The sequence below is a fragment of the Melanotaenia boesemani genome, chromosome 10 (genome assembly GCF_017639745.1).
Source record: "Melanotaenia boesemani isolate fMelBoe1 chromosome 10, fMelBoe1.pri, whole genome shotgun sequence".
Lineage (NCBI taxonomy): Eukaryota > Metazoa > Chordata > Actinopteri > Atheriniformes > Melanotaeniidae > Melanotaenia > Melanotaenia boesemani.
Genome location: NC_055691.1, coordinates 35,885,726 through 35,900,259, shown reverse-complemented (window position 1 = coordinate 35,900,259; position 14,534 = coordinate 35,885,726).

The following is a 14,534-nucleotide window of genomic DNA, read 5'->3' as shown; positions in this document are numbered from 1 at the left end:
CAGAGTTGGAAGCGGGACTGGCCCAGTGCATGCACGCTGCATCCGACTCCAAAACATCAACAGCTTAGTGATGGTGAGTGAACCTGACTGAGCAGCAGCTTACAAAATTCAGCCATTTATGTTTGAACCAGACTCCAATCCTGATAGTGAAGCTATCAAGATGGTGGAAAAAGCACGTTCACAACAAAATGTTTACAAAGATTTATGTGGCAGAGCATTTCACCTCACTTATAAAATAGAAAACACAGGGGTCATCTGCACATTGCAGGGGGTGAAACTTTTAGGCTCGTCGCTTAGCATTAGCTTTAGCATTAGCTTTAGCATGAGCTTTAGCATTAGCTTTAGCATTAGCTCCATCAGCAGTAAAGCATGACTTTATATCATTATATCATTCCACGCCTAAAGCAAGACTTTAGGTGTGGAGGAGGGGCGGGCTTATTCAAATAGCCTCCTGTGGTGACAAAATCCCAGGAGCAAACTAAAATCACGCATTTACGAGAGTTTACCTTGTTGGCGGTTCTGCTGTGAACAAAGGGCCCAGACGGAAAAACTCCACCGTCTTCAAAAAAAAGGTTACAGGGAAGTTAACACTTCGGTCCAAAACCAATACACATGTTTAACTTGAAAAAGTGCAATTGACTCCTTCAATGTTAACGTTAGCTAGTTTGCTAATGTCGCTAACGGTGGTCAGCATAGCCATCCAGGTGTGTATTAAAACACTATAACATAACGTCTCTTTTCGTTTTTTCATCTTATTTCAGAGAAACACAGAAATGTGCCCACAGCCCCGGAAACTTGAATGATACGACATCTTTGTTTGTTATCACCCAGTCTGTTGCCATTCGGTTGTCATAGATACCTGCCGTTTCATCTGACAGAGCAACTAGCGATGATTTCTGATGAAGTCCATCCATCCATCCATCCATCCATCCATCCATCCATCTACCCATCCATTTTCTTCTGCTTATCCATGGTCGAGTCATGGGGGCAGCTGTCTAAGCAGGGAAGCCCAAACTTCCCTCTCCCTGGTCACATTTACCAGCTAGTCCAGGGGAATCCTGAGGCGTTCCCAGCCAGCCGAGAGATGTAGTCCCTCCAGCGTGTCTGGGGTCTTTCCGGTTTCCTCCGGGTGGGAAATGGGAGTGGGCCTTACTGACTGGAGAGAGCTCAGAGTGCAAGAAGGATGGAAGATGGATGCTGGATTAGCCATTGTTAGGGGCACCTCGCCAAAGTTTAGTGGTGCTGCATATAGAAAACTGACCTTGTTTAAAAAACACTGAAAGTTAGGATTGTTTTTATTTTCTAAGTGCAAATGAAAATGTGTGCATCTGCATGTTTGGATCAAGTGTGCAGCTGGAAGCAAAGAGTTTTACAACCATGTTTCTTAAACAGTTTTATGACAGCTTTTATGAAATGTGTATTTTTATTCACATTTGTTTTACTGACAACGTGCAATTATTGTTAAATCACTGGGTTCCTGCTTCCTTCAATTTCCACTATACAAGCCTCTGCAGTAGACGTTGAAACAGCAGGTGCATGACACCAGACAGACACCTGCACCCACACCTTCTCCTCCTGGCAAAACGACGAACAGACAATACATCCACATCTCCCATCCACCATGTAATGTCTGCCACAGATTTCCATAGCCTCATTAGCAGGAGCTGAAAAGATTTATGTTATTTTTCAATTAGTAAGAGAAAAATTCTCGAGAGCCGATGAAGTAGGACAAGGTGAGCACAGAAAGGAAGGACAAACAACAAGTTGAATCCTTTCAAATTGCTTACAAGCTGCAAAACAAACCATGGCTTGTCGAAATAAGGTAGAAAAACATTGAGGAGGAAAAGGAAGGGAGATACTTTGCTTTTTTTTGTGTGTATTCTAATGCTTCATTAGTAGAGCATTTTAATTTGCCTTTCTAATTAGAAGTGGCTGCTTTATTGCTTTGCTGGGAGTAGCTTCCTATAAGTTTAATTCAGGAAATGTCAATAGCACCCATACTCTCTAGTGGGATACTGATACCCTCCATCCACCGTCTCCCACTCAGCCACTCAGACTCATTTATTCCCTCCTAGATGATCATTTAGCACCTATTAACACAAAATCCTCATCTGTAATGACTACTCGATTATCATTTCCCCACTCATTCCACTTAGGCTTAGCAAGGTTAAGTAATGTCCTGAACCTGTGACAAAAGTTGAATGAGCCATAGACAGATATTACTAGTAATTACAGTAGCAATATATCCAACTAGGCCCAGAGGGCATCTTTGTTCTGGCCATAATCCATCAACTCTTATTTGTCTTTCACAGTCACAGATCTCAATCCAACAGAGCAGCTTTGTATGTGGCAGAACGGGAGATTCTCATCATGGATGTGCAGCAGATGTATGATAATATCATATTAATCTGGTCCCAGATTCCTGAGCGTTGTTTCCAACACCTTGCTGGATCTATGACATTAAGAACTAAGTTGTGAAAGTGTTCCTAATAAAGTGGACAGTGAGGATATAGATGTTTAGCCTAGTGGTTACAGAGGTGGGCTTGGGTCTGTTGAACCCTGGTTGAATCCCTGGCTTACCAACAGACGTGAGCCACTGTAGGCCCTTGAGCAAGGCACTTAACTCCCCACAACTGCTGCTGGGTGCTGAAACATGGCAGCCCCCTGCTCTAGTACATCTAGAGTCGGGTCAAGTGCAGAGCTGAATTTCCCAATCAGGACTGAGAAAGTAGAAATTATTCTTTATGTCTTTATTTATGTACAAATCATCTTTAAAATAATCAAATAGATCATTTTTCATTTGACATTTTTATTTGTAAATTTTCAACCTAACATCATTTTCTTACAAGTTCTCAGGCTGAAAGCGTCATCTTTCATGTTAATGTGTCTCCTGATGGCTTCCTGTGAAGCATGAGGGACGTTTGTCTTTTATTTGTTTTTCCACATCATTGTCAGAGCTATCATTTAGCAGGCCACAAAGTCCTTAATCACTTAAAATCTAAAACTGTTTTTTATATTTCAAAAACCAGTGACCAGTGAACCAGCTATCTTACTGGACTTCTTTTACTGGACCCTTGAAGATGTAACAGGAGCATTTTTGTTGCAGCATCATCTGCTAATGGAGTACAGTATGGATTCTAAGATAAACGGCATTGGCGACTGGTCAGAAATAAGTCTTCACTGCATCTCCAGTTATGATTGTAGCCTGGAATGGTTTACATCGTTCATATAGAATTACAAATTAAGACTTCTTAGTTAAAATTAGAAAAGAGTCACGGTTCGAGGACAGTCTCGTATTTCATCACTTCCATTTTATTAATCGTTTTTGTTACTTCCCCCTCTCTGCTCTTCTTAAAACCTTCATCAGGATTATACATTTGCACCAAACACGATCCTGGTTGTGTTACCTACAGGAGGAACCCTCTAATCAGTGCATGATGTCAAGCTGCACTACGGCTCCAGATGAAGGAGGCAAGCAGAGAGAAGGAACCAATATCGACCTTGGTCTGCACTGAGGAGAGGGTGTATTCCTTCCGCTTGCAACTGCTGTGTGATTAGATTAATGGTCTGCTATAACAAGCAGATTTTTATGTTGTTTTCAAGGATTTCCTTCCTCAGTGTCTCTTCTGTGTTACATTTCATCACCTCACAGAATAACTCAAAAGTGAATCATAAAATGGAAAAATCTAAAACCGTCAGGGCACTTTAAGACCTGGACTGGGCATGCAGCCCCCTTATTTTCAGGTTGGCTCTGACATGCCTACGAGTATGATTATATCTAAGCAGTGGTAGTTTATTCACTCAATGACTTAGCTTCAGCCAAATTATGGCTGGTTGGTGTTTTATTTTAATACCACAGTTTCAGCTGGAAGACATTGTCCTGCCATTCATGTGGTTTAATTGTTCATAATTAAATATCACAATAGTTAGTTTTGGGTCAGTGGTGACATTTTCAATAAGCCAGAAATATATCCAGCAGCTCTGCCTAATTTTGACTTCCTCATGCAGCAAAATGTTACACACCAATGCAGAGAAAAGGTATTTCTTTACCTAACCGTGTATCCTCACCCTCATTAGCAGGACATCTTTTAAGAGTCAGATTGAAAGCAACTAAGAAGCATCAGCCTCCTTCATTACATGCAAACATGCACAGCTAATGTGCTGTAAATGTGGCCCTTAATTGCTTTTCCAAGTCAAATATCTATTTGTCAAAACCATACAAAAAAAAAACACTAGGAATGTGTTTTCCTATTTTTATCAGTTTGCTTTTGGTATGTTTCAAGGTCACTTGCTTACCGTTTTCACTTTCTGTGTGTTGTCTTACACAGAACGATGTTGAGTGGGAGGCCTTGATATGCAAACCGGGTAATGAAGGAAGGAGGTTGCAGATGTCAGTATATGACGCAACAACACAGCATCTTTCCTTGTATGACAGCCAATTATTTTTACCACCATACATACGTTACTGGCTTAATAAAAAAGAATCCTGATGGATAAATAAAACAACTTTTATCAACAGACCCCACACCTTCTGTAAACTTAGCTCAGGAAGGTTTATTGTTCAGCTCATTTACATTGTGAGCATTGTGTGATAAAACAAGGTCACAGTGTGCTAAAACAGTTTTTTTCTGCTTTGTCCATCTAATAATCTGCCTTGTAGGCAGACAATGTGTTGCCTCGAAGGATTTATTATTAAGCTGCTGTAAACTGTTGACATTAAGAAACAATCTGTTTTCTCTGCAGCCAGATTCAGGCCTTGTGGTCATTTTAAGTCTGTTGAGTACCAGTTATGTCAGACTTTTGCAGCCCTGAGTTTTATAGTTACTTTGGCAGGTTGCTTACATCAGTGGTTCCCAAAGGGGTTCCCCAAAAGAACACAGGGGGTCCCTGAGGCTTTGACTGTTCAGAGCCAGTATGATTTAAATGAAGTCCGTGTCCACGAAGAGACGAGAGGAGGTGTATCTGCTGTTTTATTTACTTGGTGTTTTGGGAGTTTGAAAACTAAAGAAACATGTCTAAGAAATGCCACAAAGCAGATGATTCATCCTTATTTTGAATAAATAACTAAATAATGCTATATCTTGGTAATTACCTTAACTTTGGCTTTTATTTTTTTTTTAAAAAAAAGGTCAGCCAGAATGCATCTTTTGTGGCAAGAAGCCGCTGATGAAGGATGAAACCAAGCATGGTGCCAACATGGGGCGGGCAGGGTCCACAGCGCTTTGCTAGTTGCATTAAAGGGAAAATAGGTTGGTTACGTTAACATAAATTTGTCTGAAGCTTTGCTTTGTAAAGAGCTGAGTGATAAATATCTTGTAAGTAAGGGGAAAAACTGAACACTGCATATCTGTCACCACGCTGTGTATGTACCCCCGGGGGGAAACAAACACAGCTAGATGACAATCAACAAATCCCTCAGGAAAAAAACCAAAGAATTCGACTCATGCTGCACGCATAGTTGACATGAGGATTTATATAAGTATGATACAGTTTCCACTGACCTTTACATGTTTTAACCTCAAATGATCAGATCAGACTGTGTGTAGACACCATGCTGAGTTATTCCGTGTTAACAGACCTACTGAAGTTTGTGCTTTTGTTTATCCTTCAACACACAAGCACAAATTCTAACTACAGCACTAACTTCTGTTGCTATAGCTAAAGTATCTTATTATGTCATCCTCGCCAAAACTCTGTAGCAAAAATGAGGTATCGTAGCTCCCCAGAGAACCAATTTGTTTTCACTGTTGGGCTCATTGTGTCCTTTGTGGCTGTAAGCCTGTGATTTTCCTCCTGACGGCCTCAGCACAGATAGATTTACACTGACGCAACTCTGTGGATGTTTGTGTGGTCAATGGAGCCGTTAAAGACAAATTTATGTGAAGAATTACAGATTATGGACTTGAAATACCTCTACAGCAAGAATAATCAAAGCTGAGAAAGAAAAAAACAAGGACATTACATTTTATGCCACATCAACAAAAAGACAGAACAATCTTTTTGTTATTCAAAGGATTTTATTCTCCTGTCTCACCCGGTGTGTTTCCCTGATCTCCCTGCTCGTACGTAACCCTTCACATTTTGATGCAATTCATGCTGATCCTTCGGATATTATTTCACACATTCAAAACAACTGGTTGTATCATGAATACCAATGTAATCCCAGCAACAAATTTTACAATAAACGGTGATTTCAGCTTTCAAAAGCAAAGTGAAGAAGAGATAAGTATTGAAAATGTGTCTATAAAGAGTCCATTCTGTGTTTTTCTGGTGTGGTTTGGTGCTTTAAAAATCTATTTTTTGTAAAAGCTACCCGGAGCTGTTCAGTGTGTCCGTCATGTACAGAACTGGTATGATTAACCAAGGATAAGTACTGTTACTCACATTACGTAAATTCACACCTCAGGTACGGGAATGTTTGGATTGACAACACCCAGGGATGACTAATCTATCCTCTAATAAGCTTTAGAATCATTGGCGGGATATAAGAACAAAGCCCTTTGACAGAGCTTTGACAGGAATAAGACTCCTGGGATTTCATCTTTGCATTATCTGTAATCTTTGCAACACGTTCCTTTAGTCTAATGGTTTTACTGAGTAGTGAGAAACTGGTTAAAGCCTGACTGACCTGACTGACCTGTGGACGTGTAGCTTTCCATGCAGAATGATGAATCTTCATTTGGTCCATCATCAGATAAATATGTCGTAGTCTGGGTACCCTGGTTTTAACTGGCCTTGGGTCTGAAAACACAACAACCAGCTGTACACAGTAAGTTGCTTTTAAAGTTGCTGCACTCAATCATGCCCAACCGAGACACTTTACATCTAAAACACCTCAATTCTGCATGGCTGGAGGGGGCGGAGCTTCAGCCTTAAAAGTGGCTTTTGGGGTATTTGCATGTGTCCTTAAGGTCACCTGTTTCATGGTCAGATGGGCACTGGGGTCAGTTAACTGGAGAAAGATTAATTATAACAACTTTTATGACCATTTCTAAAAAGTTTTTTTCAATTTACTTTTAACCATCTTTTATAAACTGTAGCTTGTCTGAACTTCGAGTGAATCTCTGTTCAAAACAAAGAGAACAATCCCAAATTTTAAAGCAAGTTTTCTCCAGATGAGGTTTGATATGGGCTCAATATTAAGTCATAAAGACTTTGCAGTTGTAAATGAATGTTTGCAAATAATTTCAGTTTGCATCTGTAAATCCAGCTGGTCACCCTGTAAAAATTTAAGTTTGCAAATGTGCAGGAAAGTGTTTGCATGGCTGTAAAAAAGATTTGTATTTGTGAAAATAAAGATAGAGTGACGGTCGCACCATGACCCATCTTTAAACTCGATGTACTTCCCTTTAAGAGCCTGCAGCAGTGCGGAAGGTCAGGAAGCCGTCTGCTCTCTGATTGGATAGTTTGATCTGTCAACGTCCAATCAGATAGAAGTGTAAAGATATGGACACAAGTTGCAAACTGAAATGATTTGCAAACATTCATTTACACCTGCAAAATCTTTATGACTTAATATTGAGCCCATAGACAAAGTCCTATAATAAATCACATTTTGAGACAGTTTCACAATCTGTCATGAGGTTATTTCGGCCTGTCAGTTCAATCATTACTTTATTTTTCCTGGTATCTTACAGTAGTAAGATATCATTGACAGGGCCTTGAGCTGTGATCATGCATTGTCTGGTACTGACATGATGGCAGTAGAAGTGTCGGTTTCTGAGGATGGCTCTTCAGCTGCAGCTGTGTGTGTGTGTGTGTGTGTGTGTGTGTGTGTGTGTGTGTGTGTGTGTGTGTGTGTGTGTGTGTGTGTGTGTGTGTGTGTGTGTGTGTGTTTACATGCATGTATTCTGCTTTAATGCACAGTGGTGACAACACAGTCTACAGAAATGTACACGGGCATTCATGTCTATTTAAAAACTGTGCATTGGATTGTACAGTATGAGTTCTTTGTTTTGCATTTATAGTTATATTTTCTGATAAAGTATTAAGTTTTCTATATTCTACAAGCTAGCTAATATTTAAAGTCATAAATGAGCAGAGAAGGTGTTGCAGTGTCTGTTCCAAAGGTATCACTACAGTTTATCCTGCAAATAGGATTCATCATCTTTAAAAGTTTGTAATCATACATTATATTAATTTGAGTTTTACATTTTCAGAAGCTCCACAGTCACCATTTACACACAGTTGTTCATAATGAATAATCCGCCTAGTGCGGTCATGGTCTGATTCAGGCAATTTGCATTTTTTTTCTGAGGCCTCCGAGCGCTTGGTGATTGGGTCAGTGGCACGCTTGCATTTTGTCCTCAGCCTCGCACTTTGCTCCAGTCCAGTCAGTGCCTGTTGACTTTATGGACCAGTGGATTTTGTTCCTGTGGAGGAAATTGAATGCTAACATTGTAGCAGTAATTTAGAAATGAGCCGTGGTGCCTCAATCAAATCAGGAAATTCAAAAAGCAGCAGGGTTGGGAATCACAGAATTCTGTATACCATTATCATAATGATACCTATGTCTTGTGGAGCAGGATTTCCTGAGGTGATCTCACTTTTTAAATGAGGTGGAATAATTTCTTCTCTGTTATAAGTCAAGTTCAGCTTAATCAATGTTCCTTTCTTTCTTTTTTTCACATTATCATATTATATTTATTAAAGCTATACTTTATGCAGTATATTATAATTTTATATGAATGTGTGAATATTTGCTTAAACATTAAAGAAATGCCTTCATCATGCTCATCTCGTTGTCTAATAGCTTCTCTCCGAGCTCTAACTGGTTGTTCAGCATCAGGTGAAGAAAGCATTTGTCTCTGTAATTATGAGATGCTCACCAGTAAATATCTCTTTATTTGTGCTGTTAGAAAAAAGGTAATCAACCTTTCTTATTTAAGTTGAAAAAGAGAAAATGAGAAAAACAGCAAGTTGCATTATTAAATTTGCAAAAGGCAAACTTGCCCACAGAGATGAGGAAAAGTGCAGAGTCATGTAAAAATGACACTGTGGTTGAGCTTTTTAATAGTAAAAGTAGACATTTGACCGACTGAAGAATAGACATTCCCAATAGGTTGGAGTTTTTTTTACATCATTTTATCAAAAGACTCAACAAGTAGTGGAAACTCTGGCTGTAAACCATGTAGAGCAGCACTGGGACCAACACAAAATTTTGGTGAAGATTTTTGCATTATTTCACAAAAAAATTTGTTTCTAATGAATAAAGTGAATAAAATTATAAAATCTGGAATAACAAGTAAAACCGTTAACATCAAGAAAATGTTGCATCATTTTCTACGTTTAAACTTGTTAAGAACAGAAGTTAAGATGAAATATGTTCTTCTTTGTAATGACTCAGTTTTAAATCATTTTTTGAACTCATGGACGTCCCCTCAATCTAATTAGACGAGCATCCAGTCCGATCATAATGCAGAAGCCTGGATTAGTACGACATGGGAAATTTTCGTATCTTTGAAGCCTTGTTATTGCTTAATGCCTAAATTAATAACAGAATATCTAAATGACATCCTTTTCATGGAAGGCTTTTCTTATTTTAGTAAACTACTACATTCTGTACTGAATGTCACCAAAGTTTTCCTCAATACTTAAAGAGCTTTTTAACTAAACTGCCTGCAGTCAAACTACACTCACTGGCCACTTTATTAGGTACTACTTTAACTCTTTATGGAACAGAGGTCTTCTCCATAGAGGAACCCTCTATGGCATTGCCCATGGGGCCCGGTCGGGCTCAGCCCGAAAGGGTGACATGGGCCTTTCCTCCCATGGGCTCACTGGTGCGCGAGGTTGAACGGTTCCAGTTAGATATAGTTGGACTCACCTCGTTGGGGTTTACCCCGGTGGACGAAAGGGTAGCCTCCCTCCGCCTTCGTGTGGAGGGACGGGTCCTGACTGTTGTTTGTGCTTATGCACCAAATAGCAGTCCAGAGTACCCACCCTTTTTGGAGTCCTTGGAGGGGGTGTTGGAGAGCACTCCTTCCAGGGGCTCCCTCGTTCTGCTGGGGGACTTCAATGCTCACATGGGCAATGACAGCGAGACCTGGAGGGGCGTGATTGGGAGGAACGCCCCCCCTAATCTGAATCCGAGTGGTGTTTTGTTGTTCTGTTTCTCTGCCTCAGGCCGCTGCTGGGCCGCGACGGCTGCAGAAATGCACATAACAGATGTCACTCTGCCATCAAATGAGTCCGGAACACAGTTTTAAGGTTGGAAAGTTACGGAAACTTCACACACCCTTTCAACACATTTTAAACGTGCTGCATAATTTCACAGATTTTTCTCTGTGTTGTGTGTAGTATAGTGAGGTTTTACTGTTTGCTCTATCACATGCAACCACTGCTCCCTTTAGTTCCATTAGACCAGGGTTACTCAAGCCGGTCCAGCGAGAGCCGCCATCCAGCAGGTTTTCCATGCTCCAACACTGTACAGGCTGTTAGATCCATTAAATTTGATTCAGGTGTGTTGAAACAGGAATACACGCCTCGTAGGACCAGACTACGTAACTCTGCATTAGGCATTTAACAAACTTTAGTTCAGCCGTGTCTGTCTTCTGCTGGACCATTCACTTCATATCACTAAGATATCATGATAATGGTAATGAAATACTAATGTCATTATTACAGGTGAATCATTTTTCACATCTTTTCCAAACAAAACTTAAATGAAAATAAATAATTTCATATATCACCCAGCCCTGGTTGGATGTTGGATCTTGATGATATTCTGAGAATTATCAACCAATTTCTTCAACCATCCATTAGCTCAGTGGAGCACTTGATTATCTTTTAAGCCCTGATTTGGTTTGAAAGCCTGCAAAATCACTCTTATGCTTTATTCTGTATTACTGATGTCACGCGAATAATTACCTTTAAGTTGCCATGGTAATTACATTGTGTTCATTCATACAGGTGTTTTCAGGCTAATTATTCTTCCAGTCAGGGTGAATTTGTCAGAGCTATGCTGAAATTACTAAAAGTGATCAAACAGCATGAACCGGGGCAAAATCAATGAAAGGAGTGGGAATCTCCCACCCAGCAGGTGCATTTAAACCAATCTGGTCACAGATGTTAATCAAGCACAGTGTGTACACACACATAGTTATTAGAGGAGGCTCAATCGGGTATGATAATTGAAAATAGTCTTTAAACTGAACTGTAATAATGAAGGCAAATAATTCTAATTCTCTGCATCAGAAGGCACAAAGCAGAATCTATATCACACATTGACACCCACAGACAAAATGCTGAAATTGACTTTCAAATGCTACATACCAGGTGGGGAAAATTGTTCAGCAGACTGAGCACAGAGATGAATAAGAAATCTAAACCTGGGGTTTGTTTGATTGTCAGGTTGTGATCATTAGCATACAGATTGTTTAACAGGTAATGTGATGGACGTGTATTTTTACTCTGCCAGTGAGGTGCTAATCAAGGCAAGCACACAATGAATGGGGATCCAACATACTGCATACCTTTAGTCACAGGTGCTGGAGTGTGAATACAGCAGTAATGGAAAGAACTTTTTTTTTCGTTAAGTATTAAAAGCTATTACGGGCATTAGCACTTATTCGTTTTTGGCAGGTTCATGCTGATAATGTGTGAGTGAATCAAATATTCTTTCATTTATTTGAGCTCAGCTCTAGTGAAAGATAAGATCTGGTCTTGGCTTAAATGATGTTTTAAATTTGCCAAATTATGTTTGTAAAATTTCATTGATCAGTTCTGATTACTCGGGTTTGTGTGTGAACTCATTTCTGTTACATTTAACAGTTAAAGCACCAACCTTGTTGGAACCAGCGTACCCACTTGAACCAAAACACTGGTTCTAATGAGACGTTTAGGGGGTCCCGGTTAAGTTTGGCTATTATGGTTAAGATTGTGATTTTTGTTGGGATGTATGCAATAACTAGACATCATATCTGCACAAACTTACATGGATGTAAGTGCACAGGTATGCTTTTAAAAATTGTAAGAACACAGTTTAGACAGGCACATTGTTGAATGCATGATGTCTCTAACTCTTTGTGGTGGACTATATGAATAGAATCCACTACAGTAGACACCTATTTATCGTAATGACCAAGTTAACTTCAGTGAGAAAGAAGAAAAGAAAATAATGTCTCAAAAATTTGTCTCAAAGATAAAAGAGCTTGTATTGGACATCCGGAGGAGGAACGGGGGAGACACACCAGCACTGTGGCTTAATAGAGCCTGTGTGGAACAGGTTCACTCTATCAAGTACCTTGGGCTTCACAGGAACATCAATACCACTGAAATAATCAAGAAGGCTCAGCTGTGTCAACAACCTGGGCAAGAGGCTGCTTGCGACTTTTTATTGGTCTATACTTGAAAGCATTTTATCATATTATGTGACTGTGTGGCTCACAGCCCTTCAGCAAGTGATCCGCTTGGCTGAGAGAACCATCAGCTGCTCAGTGACACCACCATTAGCATCACCATTAGCGTTGCTAGCAACTCCACACACACACATACCGGTCTATCAAAACACACACAACCAGACTGAGAAAGAGTTTCTTCCGCCAGGTAATAAATACTAAATACACAATAAACACCATGCATATTTGCATTTAGACTCAAACACGTGCACTTTACTGTTAGCTCTTTCGCCTCATAGGTCAGGTTGTGATTCACTCCATGCAATTAATTAATCTTTACTTTAGTGATGTCTTTGTTGTTGAGTGGGTGTGTGTGGAATATGAGTAGGATTTTATGATTGTACATTGTACTATTTTTAGTGTTTTTATATTTTATATGACTGCAGAGCTCATCATTGGATCCCCAAGATATCATTTCCTCACAGCAGCAACAAGCCAGTGTCGTGGTTCCTGGGTTTTGGTGTGTTGGTTTGTCTTAAGTTTTGATCATGGTTTGGGTTTCTGGTTTTGTCATGTTTAGCTCAGTTTGTAGTTTTCCCTCATGTGCTCTGTGTTTTCTGTTCCTGGCTCGTTAGATCACCTGGTTTGATTTTGATTCACTTCACCTGTTCTCAATTTGTTCCTCTGTGTATATATACCCATGCTTTTCAGTTTGCCCGTCAGATCCTTATGTGGTTCATTCGCCTGTATTGTGTGTTTCCCTGCTCCTGAGTTTATGTCAAATAAACCCTTTTACCTGCACTGACCTGCCTCCCCTGCGTTTGGGTCCTCACCTCCGCCTACACACGTAACAGCCAGATGTTTATTTCTTTAAAAGATTTTCTACCTACATTCAGAGTGAGGAGGGACTGCAGTTAGGGGTGTAGGCAGGGGTGGGCTGGGTGAGGAAAGTGTGTGTGAGTGCATGTGGATATAATGAGGTGTGTGTTTTTTAAATTGCTTTGTTATATACTTTTGTGTGTGAAGGCTTGTGTGTGTGTGTATATATATATATATATATATATATATGCATAAATCATTTCTATAATGTGAAGCCATTTGTTTTGCTTTCTGCATGAAAAGCGCTTTATAAATAGAATTGATTTAATCATTGAACCATCTCGCCCTCTATTCAGGACCTGTACTCCAGGACTCAAAGGAGGGCAGGGAACATCTTAAAGGACTCCTTTCACCCTGCACACAGTCTTGTTAAACTCCTTCCGTCTGGCAGGAGCCTCTGAACCTTGCAGACCAGGACTAGCAGGTACCGGAACAGCTTCTTTCTCACTGCAGCCATCTTATTGAACAGATAAACAACTAACTGGTCGCACATTCCACAACTGCACCTCATCATGTTACACCTTATCTGCATCTACTGTATATAGTTTATATCTGATTTTATATTTGTACTTATTTGTATTTGTATATAGTAGACACCACTATATAAGTCTGTTTTATTTAAATTTTTCCTTATTTCAAGATTCAACATTCAAAGTGTTGTCATTTGCCCAGTAAGGAAACAAATTTCCCTGAACAATGAAATTCTTATTGCACTGAATTCCATAAAGATTATAATATACAAGAAAAACAACTTAAAAAACTAGATAGAAGATAAAGATAGGATAAAAAAACTCTGAGTAAATAATCTAAGTACATAAATGTGCAGTGTGCTACATAAGCTGTTGGGCCACATTCAACAATGAATGATTAGCTGTGTAAAAAATGGTCATAAGGTAGACGGTAGGATGCATGTGCAATATCTATAACTAATAAGACACAAAAACAGTAAGCAGTTACTGTGGTTGACAGTATAAAGTCAGTGTGCAGGTACAGGCCGTTGTTACAGACTCCTATCAGCTGTTAAGGAGTCTGATGACCCAGGGAAAGAGTTTCTGAGTCTGGTTGTCCTGCATTTCAGACTCCTGGATCTCCTGCCTGAGGGGAGGAGAGTGAGCAGTCCATGCTGGGGGTGGGTGGGGTTTTTGATGATGGACTCTGTGCTGGTAGATGCTCTGCAGAGAGGGCAGCGAAGTCCTGGTGATCCTGGACCAGTCTTCACTGCTCTCTGCAGGCGTTTGCAGTCTGTGACAGTAGAGTTGTCGTACCACACAGTGATTCAGCTGGTCAGGATGGACTCAACCACGCAGCTGTAGAAGT